The sequence below is a fragment of the Miscanthus floridulus genome, chromosome 17 (assembly GCF_019320115.1).
Source record: "Miscanthus floridulus cultivar M001 chromosome 17, ASM1932011v1, whole genome shotgun sequence".
In the NCBI taxonomy this organism is placed as follows: Eukaryota; Viridiplantae; Streptophyta; class Magnoliopsida; order Poales; family Poaceae; genus Miscanthus; species Miscanthus floridulus.
In genome coordinates, this window is record NC_089596.1 from 33,106,932 (window position 1) to 33,119,310 (window position 12,379).

A 12,379-nucleotide genomic window follows, 5' to 3' on the forward strand; every position below is an offset into this window, starting at 1 on the left:
TCACTCTCTTTAACATTTCTATCCCTAGCTCTCTGTCTAGCTTTAATCTCCTCTAACTTCCAAATAGATTCTAGGTCTTTAACAATCTCCTTCATCCTGTTTCTTTCCATCTCAGTAATAACAAAGTTCTCATATTTCAAGTCTAGCAGATCATACTCCTTAAGGAGTTCTAACTTTTGTTTTCTAACTTGTGCATTAATATTTATGGCCCACCCCTTAACCTTCTTTCTAACCAATCTAATTTTAAACTGCCAAATATCTAAAGGGTCCGTGAAGGCACAAGAAGTGTTCCATAATTTTGCAATAAGCTCCTTGAAATCAGGCTGTTGTAACCACCACTTCTCAAATCTAAACATACTAGGTTTCCTTATCTCCTCCAAGCCAAAATTAAGGATAAGAGGAACATGATCACTGCTTGCTCTAGAGCTAGTAGACACAAAGGCAAAAGGAAACTTATGTTCAAAATTGGTTGTGCAGAAAATTTTTTCAATAGCAGCCAAAATAGGCTGCTCTTGATTATTTGTCCAAGTAAACGCTCTAGATGAAGGTTTTAGTTCAATCAAACCAAACTTGTTAACCTAGTCCATGAACAGATCTGCCCATTTGTGGTTAATGACTCCATTACTTTTATCTCTAACATTACAGACTAAATTAAAATCTCCACCTATCACAGTAGGTCCATCCCAATTATCAAGTAAATTTTCAAGTTCATTAATGAACTCTTGTTTCCCTTCATCATAAGGTGAACCATAGACCGTAATCAACCTCCACACAAAATTGTCATGACAATTTCTAACTATTGCAGTTACACTGTACACTCCTATCTTCTAGGCCAAGACCTCAAACTTTGTTTCACTAAAACCAACAAGGATACCACCAGCTGGACCCTCCGCAGGGAGGTAATTCCAGTTAAAGTCTTTTTGCACATATTTTAGGAAAGAATCTTGAAAACTCTCTTTTTTTTTGTTTCTTGAAAGCCAACAAAATCTAATTGATTCTCTTTAACAAAATCCATGATACATTGCAACCGGCCTTCTTTATTAAGGCCTCTAATATTCCATAGAGCTCCTATCATTTCTCAACTTAAATGGACTCTTATCGCAGCTTTTAGAAGCTACTCGCACCCAAGACTGTTCCTTCCAATCTAACTGATCCTTTAGAGGGTCAGAATCAGAAAACAGTGGAGGGAAATCCTCACAACTTAAAACACTATCAAGATTTGCAGGTAAAGTAGTCTCAGGTCTACTTTCCTCAAACTCTCTTCTATTAGCTAACTCTTTCTGCTTCAATAACTCTATCTTTTCTAATTGATTACATGTATTAATACCCAAAGATATATTAGCAATATTAGCTTTTTGAAGTAAATTCGTAGTGCTTTCAAAAGCAAAAGAAATATTGATGCTTAAATATTAATCAACAATTTTAATACGGAGTATATTTAAATCTAGCAAGGTGCCATCTCATCCAGCGACGGGTAGGCAAATGCTCATCCTGCCTGTGCATGTCACGTCACGGCCACGTGGCCTTCGGTTGCTTGTTGACTTGGCGTTATAATTTCACTGTCTAAATTGGCAAAATTGCTAAATCCTTTTCAGGACATTTATATTTGCAAATAATAAAATATCAAAAATATATAGATCACATATGTATGAATTGTAAAGCTGATGACAGGGCTCTTTGCGGCCCAGTAGACCAAGACACGTAGGAATTGGCCTATCTCGTATATTCCAAGGTAGGAGGAGCACGTCCAGTCAAACGGAAAGGAACAGATAGCGGCCTCAGAGCCTAAAAGAGCCACTTGTGGGGCGACAGTGATTTGGCCCATAGGGCCACTCCTGGGCCAGTCGTACTCATGCTAAAGTGACCTCTCACGAGTCGCTATGACGCTATCCAGCATTTATTGCCCGTCACATGAAAGAGATTATTTGTCTGATTTTGCCATCTTTAAAGTGTTGGAAAAATATGCATAGAATCAAGTACGGATATTACTATTTACTATATTTTTCATTAGGATATGAATACGAATACAAATATTATCGAATCCTAATACAAAACTGATACTTCAGATACGGATTCACATCCAGATGTCCATTTAGCTTTTTAGTCTATATAAATATCCACCAAATGGTTTTAGATAAACAAATCATGTAATGTGAGATCAAAATATAATAAATATACTATACTCTACACAGAACATTTATAAAAGCACATTGTTAGTCATATTAACTATATAATTATAAATTGATAATCATATAAATTATGCCTCATTAGTATTTAAAATAAAATACGTGCTACTAATTACTCATGGACACAATTTTTAAATAGCTTTAAAATTTTAAAGTGGAATACCAATTATATATCATTGGTAGTATTAATTAAAATTAACATAATTAGCTATATGAAATTAATTTCATTATTTATATAAAAATTAATTACATGTTTTCTTTCATTATATTGATGTTAATATTATTAATCAACACTTTTAAATAGTTTCAATTGTACATATTAGTAATATCATAAAATTAATATAATTAGTCATTAGTGACAACAATAACTTTTAGATAGTTTCACCTAATAGTATATTCATCAGGGACACGTATAGTATCGGATATCCATCTATTTTTAATACGGATATAAAATCAGATAGAGAATAATAAATAAAAACAGATTTTTATATAGAAATAAATACAGAACAGATATCTATACTATAAATTTTAGCAGATGTTATCGTTATTACTCTTTAAAGGTCGAATGGAGCAGTTTTTATCATGTCACCTAAACTGCTGCACCACCGGTCCACCGTGGTTTTTTTTGGTCATTTCGTTTGTGCATATTATGTATAGAAGCATCCAAAGCAGCCCATACTAGGGCTTGTTTAGATCACCTCCAAATTTCAAGTTTTTTCATTCTCTCTTCATCACATCAATTTTTAGCCGCTTGCATGAAGTATTAAATGTAGGTAAAAAAATAACTAATTGCACAGTTTAATTAGAAATCACGAGATGAATCTTTTAAGCTTAGTTGGTCCACGATTAGACAATATTTACCAAATAAGACGAAAGTACTACTATTCATCATGTTAATATTTTTTGCAATATATGCGTGCACATTGCACAGGAATGACGCAGATCTCGCATGCGCCTAGATCCTATCCTGATCAAGCTGTTCGGCTGGCATTAACTACTCACTGCAGCAGCCGAAAAATATTGTAGCAGCAGATTTTTTTACTAGCGACAAACACTGTTTTGGTAAAAAAAAAAGCTGGCTGACCAGACGAATGTGGGCAGAAGAACAAGCCCTACCGAGTTCCTTGATGAGTGCACTCAATGCAGCCGCGTTTGGCGCCGGGATCTTTGCTGCTCCTTGGCGAATGCATTCTGTTTGTGTGCTGCGTCACGTGTGTCTTGCTCCCATTTTGTCATGTCTCTCTGTTATAATAATATTTTCCATACTAAAAAGAACATGTTAGTATAAAAATTCTAAATTACTAAATACTCCCTACGTTCTGAAATAATATAAGGTATCAATCAAATTTGGGACACAAATAATTTACCTAATGCGCCTAGTTGTTGAAGTGATTTCCTTTAGTGGGCTGCAGTAATTTTGCTACTGTGAAGGCCGATAACAAAGTCTCTATGTTGGTTTCTGGATTACATCGCAGGTACGGGTTATGCTGTTCGGCTGATGGTTTCTGCGGCTGATAAGCCGGCTGATACTGATTTGCTGTGAGAGAAAAACACCGTACCATGACGTATTCCCGTAGACTAGCACACCTAGTATGTCCAAATGTGACTTCACATCATCGCCTCCGTGACCAATTCCCATGATCCTGGTGAGTGGTGAGGCCTCTCAATCAGTTGCAAACTTGCAATGGCATATTTTTTTCGACGAATTTTCTTAGGATGGAGGGAGTAGTCATACAATCCCGTCCAATTTTGAAAAAAAAAAGAATTTCCCTTCAAAGAACTACAGTTGTTATCATATACTCAAACCTTAGCAGCAGTATGTATGCAGCAGTTCTGTTTTTACAAAATAAAAATACAGGATACAGATGCCGTAATTCATAGAAATGCATGTCACCCAGCCACATAGACCCTCACCTATCCACTCCTTTATGGTTTCTGCGGCTGATAAGCCGGCTGAAGCTGATTTGTTCTGAGAGAAAAATACTGTTCCATGGCTGATAAGCTAGACTGATAAGTTCAAACGAACATGGCGACGTTGTATTCGAATAGACATAAGTACGACCATGTTTATTAAGTAGAAATGGCACTGTCATAGTATTATACTACTTTTGCAGTACCTAGTACAAGAACTTGCAATGCATGCTTCTTTAGAGAAGAAAAAAGAAATTGTTTAGGGGAAAGAATAAAGAAACCTTTTGGTCCAATATTAATCCAGGACCCAAGGTTGGGGCTTGTAGACACACCAAAACGGTGTTGTGAAAGGTTGCTTTCATGGAACTAACATTAGGTGGCAAGGCTGGTGAGGAACACCTTGTTCTGTTAGGATGCTTTGGATACCTCAAAGACTTGACTACTACTACTAGCTTACTTGGCAAAAAAGAAGAAAAAAAACTAAATCAATCTCACGGTGTCCATTGCGAACGAAAAGACAGTAACTACGTTTGCATATGCAAATAAGAGTAACAAACAAATAATGCTACTTTAATAAAAACTCGATCAGCTAGACAGCCCCCGGGTTTTTCGGTTTAAAAAGAAGATCTTCTCATACAGACCAAGAAAACCCTCGAACTCCTGTTCCACCTTTACACAGCGGCACTGTAGCTCCGTGAAATGAGCCGGCCACAGACTGCTTTGGATGTGGGGCAGAAAGCCCCCCCCCCAGGTCCTCATGGCCGAAGCCACGAGAGTGAGTCCTCAGGACTCGAACCCTAACTACCCCGGTGAAAGGTCCTAATGGCTAGAGGGGGGTGAATAGCCTAATAAAAAATCTTCAACAACACTTAACAAAAGGTTAGACAATTATGAGGCGAAGCAAGTGTTGCGCTAGCCTACTTAAAATGCAAGCCACCTACCACAATTCTAGTTTAGATAGTGTCGATTCACACAAGAGGTATGACACCACCCTATGTTAGTGTGCTCTCAAAGACTAACTAAAGAGCCACACCAACCAAGCAAGCAAGCTCTCACAACTAGCTACACTAAAGAGCTTGTCAACTAGTTTGCGGTAAAGTAAAGAGAGTGATTAAGATAGTTATACCACTGTGTAGATGAAGAACCAATCAATCACAAAGATGAATAACAATGAAGACCAATCACCTCGGAATCAATGATGAACACAATTATTTTTACCGAGGTTCACTTGCTTGCCGGCAAGCTAGTCCTCGTTGTGGCGATTCACTTACTTGGAGGTTCACACGCTAATTGGCTTCACACGCCAAACCCTCAATAGGGTGCCGCACAACCAACACAAGATGAGGATCACACAAGCCACGAGCAATTCACTAGAGTATCTTTTGGCTCTCCGCCAGGGAAAGGTCAAGAACCCCTCACAATCACCACGATCAGAGCCGGAGACAATCACCGCCTCCGCTCGACGATCCTCGCTGCTCCAAGCCGTTTAGGTGGCGGCAACCACCAAGAGTAACAAGCGAAATCCGCAGCGAAACACGAACACCAAGTGCCTCTAGATGCAATCACTCAAGCAATGCACTTGGATCACTCCCAATCTCACTATGATGATGAATCAATGATGTAGATGAGTGGGAGGACTTTGGCTTAGCTCACAAGGTTGCTATGTTAATGAAAATGGCCAAAGATGTGAGCTACAACCGGCCATGGGGCTTAAATAGAAGCCCCCACGAAATAGAGCCGTTGTACCCCTTCACTGGGCACACTGCGCTCTGACCGGACGCTCCGGTCCACTTGACCGGACCCTGGACCCAGCGTCCGGTCCACAGATGGACGCCACGCGTCATCAACTTCAAACGTTGTTCGTCTGATTCTAACAGCTATGAAGTTGACCGGACACTCTAGTAAAACTAACCGGACGCTGGAGCCTCAGCGTCCGGTCGAGTACAGTAAGGGTCTAAATCTGTTTTTCTTCGACCGGACGTGTCCGGTCCACCTCGACCGGACACAGCCCAGCGTCCGGTGGTAAACCCTAGCCTCTGTACAGCCAGTCAACGCGACTGGATGCAGGCGTCAGCGTCCGGTGCTTTTGGATCCAGCGTCCGGTCACTTGACCGACGCTGGCATCACCTCTGGTTTCACTTCTAACTTCTCCACCCTTGCTTCAATGTGCTAACCACCAAGTGTATCACCTTATGCACATGTGTTAGCATATTTTCACAAATATTATCAAGGGTGTTAGCACTCCACTAGATCCTAAATGCATATGCAATGAGTTAGAGCATCTAGTGACACTTTGATAACCGTATTCCGATACGAGTTTCACCCCTCTTAATAGTACGGCTATCAAACCTAAATGTGATCACACTCTCTAAGTGTCTTGATCACCAAAACAAAATAGCTCCTATGGTTTATACCTTTGCCTTGAGCTTTTTGTTTTTCTCTTTCTTCTTTTCAAGTTTAAGCCCTTGATCATCGCCATGCCATCACCATTGTCATGCTATGATCTTCATTAGCTTCTTCACTTGAAGTGTGCTACCTATCTCATGATCACTTGATAAACTAGGTTAGCACTTAGGGTTTTATCAATTCACCAAAACCAAACTAGAGCTTTCACTCGGGAGATACTGAGCCTGCACTACATTGATCCTAACCTAACAAGGAAAAGAAACCTGTCCTTATTCCGTAGGACAGTACTCTACTAGGAAGGCGACTGCTCCAGTCAAGATGATCCAACGGTCCATATTTCGTTGTCTGCGAATGGAACATGACTAACGCGTGAATTTTCCCTCGTGGCCCTGTTCCATATGCTTACTTTCTATAATTTAAATTTAATTTCTCTATTTTTGTGAATTTTTTAAAATAATATATTAACAAGCACAATATCAAATAAATGCTTGTCAACATATATCTCACGGTGGATTTAATAATACTAATTGGATACATATCGAAGATGTTGGCAATTTTTTTTTACAAATTTAGTTAAAGTTAGAAATGTTTGATTTTTTTATGAAAACATGAGACATTGAGAGAAGTTTGACTTAGCGTAAAGCTAAAGTGAGTTATAGTAATTTGAAAAGGCAGAGGAAGTAAGATTTACCCGAAATCTGAACTAAGTCTAAAAAAATAATTGGAGCCCAACTATCACAAACACATATATACTCCGTCCATACTAGAATATTTTGTATAGAAGCATTCAAAAATTATACACAAATACAAAGAAAAAGGGTAATTCTATATTTAAAAAATTCTCAAATATAATACATGTTGTTTATACAAAGACAAGTAGTTTTTATTTGTTGTACTACTAATCACAAAATTCTAATATATGTGACTTCTAAGGTTCTAGTCGTACAAAGGACTATAGTTTTTAGTTTTAAACTATAGTTAGTAGATATAGACAACGTTTACCACTTGATGATTTTTCAAACCACCTACGAGGGACGAGGGAGGCCACAATTTTGAGAGGGCCACGGATTAAATTAATGTTGATGGCACCACTAGCTGTTGCATACCACCCCATCACATAGCCGACTTTTCTGCAAAGTGTACGTTGTCTAGGAATAGGCATAATTATAAGTACGATCATGTTAGTGGAAATGGCATTGTCACATTACATTACTTTTGCGATATTTATGGCGTATTTGGTTGGTGCCTGGCTTGCAGCTCACCCACAAGCATCAATCTCGATCGTCAAGTGACCGAAATCGACAGCCTAGTACGTGTTCTTACTTGGTCAGCCAACCAAACAAGCCCTGGTACGAGAACTCACAATGAAGACTTCTTTAGGGAACAAAAGGAGTTTATTTTTATGGAAAAGAAAAAAAAAGAAACCTTTGGTCAAATTTTAGTTCAGGACTTATGGTTGGGGCTTGTAGTTTTAGACACACACGGGAAAAACTGTGCCGTAAAAGGTTGTTTTCATGGAACTAACATTAGGTGGCAAGGTTGACGAGAAACACCTACGTATGCTTTTGTATGTATAATAAATAAGGATGCATGGATACCTTGGAGACTTGAGGAGCTTATTATACTTACAAAAACTAAATTAATCTTATGGAGTCAAGTGCCAAAAGACAGTTCGTAACCAGTGTTTGCGTATGCTAACAAACAAATAATGTTACTTTACTAATCGCACTTCCCACGTAGCATTCTCGATTATTACTACATTGATCCTAACCTGAGAGGGACGGCACGGCAGAAAAGAACCCTGTCTGTTTGTCACCCTATTCGCTTGATTGTATCAGTCATGTTTATCAGTCATGATATATTGTTTTTTTCTTACAGTAAAACAGCATCAGTCCGCTTATAAACCGTAGAAACGATCAAGCGAACGGCGTGTGTATTCCTCGATACTAGTAGTATACAGTGTGGGAGTAGACGGTAGCAAGTGGCGTTTTCCTGTCGAGGAAGACGACTCCTCGGTCCAGACGATGGATCCAACGGTCCATATATCGCAAATTTCGCTGTCTGTGATTGAAACATGGATAATACATATACTTTTACATGACTGACGCGTGAATTTTCCTTCGCGGACCTGTTCCAAATGCTTGGTTTCTAAGTTCAATTGATTTCTCTATTTTTATGAAATATGTTAAGTAGTATATTAACATGTAGAACCAAATAAAGACTTATCAGGGTGTATCTGACAATGAATTCAGTAGAACTAAATAGATATATTGGAAAATGTTGGTATATTTAATGGTGTTGTTCTTTTAGTGATATAATTCGCAAAAAAAATATTAGTATAAAAGTATGTATTATTCTTTCGGTGGTGAATATGTAATTCGCAGAAAAGATGTTGGCATACATATTTTTAAATAACATTAGTTAAAGTTAGAGAAGTTTGAATCTTTTTTTTTTGACAATATATAAGATAGGGCGAGAGAAGTTTGACTTAGCGTAATGAATCTAAAGTCACACGTATAATTTGGAACGGAGCGAATAGGATTTAGCCGAGATCGGAAATAAATCGGACAGATTTGATTGGAACCCAACTACCACAAACACACACATACGAATTGAATGAAGATTTTGTTTACACGGAAATAGGACGATGACCAATCTCTCGACCGACCGGCGACACACTGTTTTGGTGTTTTCCCCGTAATGTACGTGTAGATTCCGTGCAAGCTGCTCCTGCTACGCACCAAATGTGCCGAATATGAAAGACGACTAGCGACGACACGACGCTGATCCAGCACTGCTCGTCACCATCAGGATCGCGTGAGTACTCGCTCGTTCGGCGTCGGCCAGAAGCGTCGTCGTTCGTTGCGGTACGGTGGACATGGATGTTGGATGGGAGCCAAGATCCAGCCGTCGGCGGTCGTTACGAAATCACACGCACCGACGGCGACACAGTTTTGGTACTGTTGGACTGACTCACCAATACCAAACCCTCTTGGCAGCAGGTACTGTTGGACTGACTCACCAATACCAAACCCCCTTGGCAGCATCAGGCTAGTAGCTTGACCACGATATGTCACCACGAAAACACTGCCAAATCCTGCTCTAACCTTGGTTCACTTTTGGCTCCTCAACTATTGTGTTAGTTTAATTTTAACCCTCGACTACAAAACCGTCTAGTACCGGAACCCTAACTGTCAAAACCGTTCACTTTTAGCACCTGGGCGGGGGCAAGGCTGTTTTGACCGGTGTTGAGCGGTTTTGACATGTGGGGCCCGCGCGTCACCCACTCATCCCCTTCCTCTCCTTCCTCCAACTCCAGGAGCCGACATACACCACGCGGGCCTCCACGACCACCGCGATGGCCGTCACGGCGTTGTCGCCCTCCCGCAGCACGCACTCCATGGTGTGCCACATGTCCCGTCTCGGTGGCCCTTTTGTTCTTCCCCTGCTTCGTCCCGCGCCGCCACACCTTGACCGTGCCGTTGGCGGAGCCCATGAGCACGAGCGCGTTGAAGGTCGCGGCGGCGACGACGTTAACGACGTCGGTGTGGGCGTACACGGACTCGAGGCACTTGGAGTCGGACACCCGCCACACCTTGAAGGTGCGGTCCCAGGAGGCTGAGTAGATGAGCCCCGCCGCGGCATCCAGGCTGAGCGACGACAGGGCATCGAAGTGCCGCATCCAGAGGCCGCTGTGGCGCCGCCACGTCTGCACGTACTGCGACGGGCGGAGGGAGCTCCGCAGCACGTCCCAGAACCGCAGCAGCGACCCCACACGACGGTGCTGCACGGCGGGCCCAAGGTCCTCATCCGCCGTCGCGCTCCGCCACACGCGCACCTTCCCGTCCTGGTGCCCCGTGTAGATGCGGTCGTCGGCGGACACCACGATGGCCTTCATCAGGCCGCTGCCGGAGCGGAACCCGCCCAGCTCGCGGCGGTCGCCACACGCGCACGTTCCGCGAGTCCGTGCCCGTGTACAGCAGGCCCCCCACCGCTGCTAGCGAGTAGACGTGTCCGCCGTCCTCCTTGACGAGCGAGCCGAGGAGCCCCGTCCGCTGCTTGGTCGTCGCGTCCTCTGCGGAACCACCGCGGGGGCTGGCGCCGAGACCCGGGAGCTGCGTCCACGGGGACGAGGCGTACGGCGACACCGCAGTGCTCGCGTTCGTGGTCGGAGTCGCCGCCGTAGTAGTCGTCGTCCAGCCGTAGGAACTGGAGCAGCTTCTTGTGGTTGCCCATGGCGCGCGCAGTTCAGCAGCTAGCTAGCTAATCGTCCGATCGAGTTGCAGGAGTTGGACGGGAGCAGGAATGACGGCACGTCGGCGGCGGACATCTCGGGCAGGCCCGACAGCGTGAACCGCGCGTCTAGGTTGTCCTCGGGCGGGAACTCCACCAGGCCACGCACGACACGGGCCTGCCGGCGCCCGCCCGCCGCCCGAGAAGCCTCGCGAACGCCGACGGGCCGTCCTTGGCGAGTTGCCGCATGAGGTCGTCCAGGTCGGGGCCAGGGTCCTCGTCGTCCATGAACTCGAACCGGACGCGGCCCCGGCCCACCGGCACGTAGTCGCCACCGGCCGACATGCCCACGAACGCGGCCAGCTTCGCGCCCACGCTGGAGAGCGAGGGGAAGGTCACTAGGAGGCCGTTGGCCGGGGTCGTGGCCGGCTTCCTCTTCCCTGCCACGGTGGCCGTGGCCGCTTTCTCTCCCATGGATCGGACTCGGATCTCTACCACGTCTTCGTGGCCAATCCCGCCCGGGAGGATGCTCGCCGGCGGAGAGGTCCGGCCGCGAGTGGCGCATGGCCAGCGCGAGCACCAGTGAGTACGACTGCATGGAGTGGCTGGACGTGCAGGCGCCGCGCTCCGTGGTGTACGCGTCGGTGGGCAGCGTGGTGCTGCTCAACGCGGAGGAGGTGGGCGAGATGACGCACGGGCTCGCTTCCACCGGAATGAACTTTGCTGAGCTGGAGGGAGGAGAGGGAGGGAATGAGTGGGTGACGCGCGGGCCCCACATGTCAAAACCGCTCAAAGATAGATCAAAACAGCCTTGTCCTCGTCCAGTGCTAAAAGTAAACGGTTTTGACAGTTGGGATACCGGTACTAGACGATTTTATAGTTGAGAGTTAAAATTAGATCAACATAATAATTAAGGGATCAAAAGTGGACTTAATACTATATAATATAGGGGGGAAATTCTCCGGTTTTTCCGTAGACCGTTGTCGGCACTTGAGCTCGAAGGCAGCCTGCACTGCACAGTGGTCAGGTCGTGGCATGAAAACTTGCCTGGACGACGACCATCACCCCTGCTCTCTGGTCCGCACGTAGACGGCGGACCGATGGACTGGTCAATGCGGACTCTCTGCGTCTGCGTGCGTGCAGCGGCTATCCTTACTGAGCCCTTGTTCAGATGTCATCCAAATTCTAAGTTTTTTTACTCTTTCTCTATCACATCAATTTTTAGCTGTTTGTATGGAGTATTAAATATAGGTAAAAAAATAACTAATTACACAGTTTAGTTGGAAATCACGAGATGAATCTTTTGAGCCTAGTTGGTCCACGATTGGACAATATTTGCCAAATAAAACGAAAGTGGTACTATTCATCGGGTTCAAAAAATTTGCAAAGTGAACCAGACCTGGATGCACGAATTGTGCGCTATAATTAACTCGATTTCGTCACCAGATTCTTTGACTCATAAAAAATAGAATGAATTATAATTTAAGACGGAGAGGGAGTAATCTAAGTGTGTTACCGATGATTGGTTTCTTAGGCTGTCCCAATGGTGTATTGATGATGGTTTCTATCATCATTAAATGACTTACCACGTAGGTAAAACGCTGACATGACACCGTAATTAATGAAGAAAGAGAGCAAAAATC

At 43.6% G+C, this 12,379-nt stretch overlaps 1 pseudogene; it reads right to left on the reverse strand.

Annotated features, from left to right (window-relative positions):
- Positions 1-9,782: 9,782 nt before the first annotated feature.
- LOC136515511 (protein JINGUBANG-like) lies at positions 9,783-11,210 on the reverse strand (annotated as a pseudogene).
- Between the last annotated feature and the right edge of the window lie 1,169 nt (positions 11,211-12,379).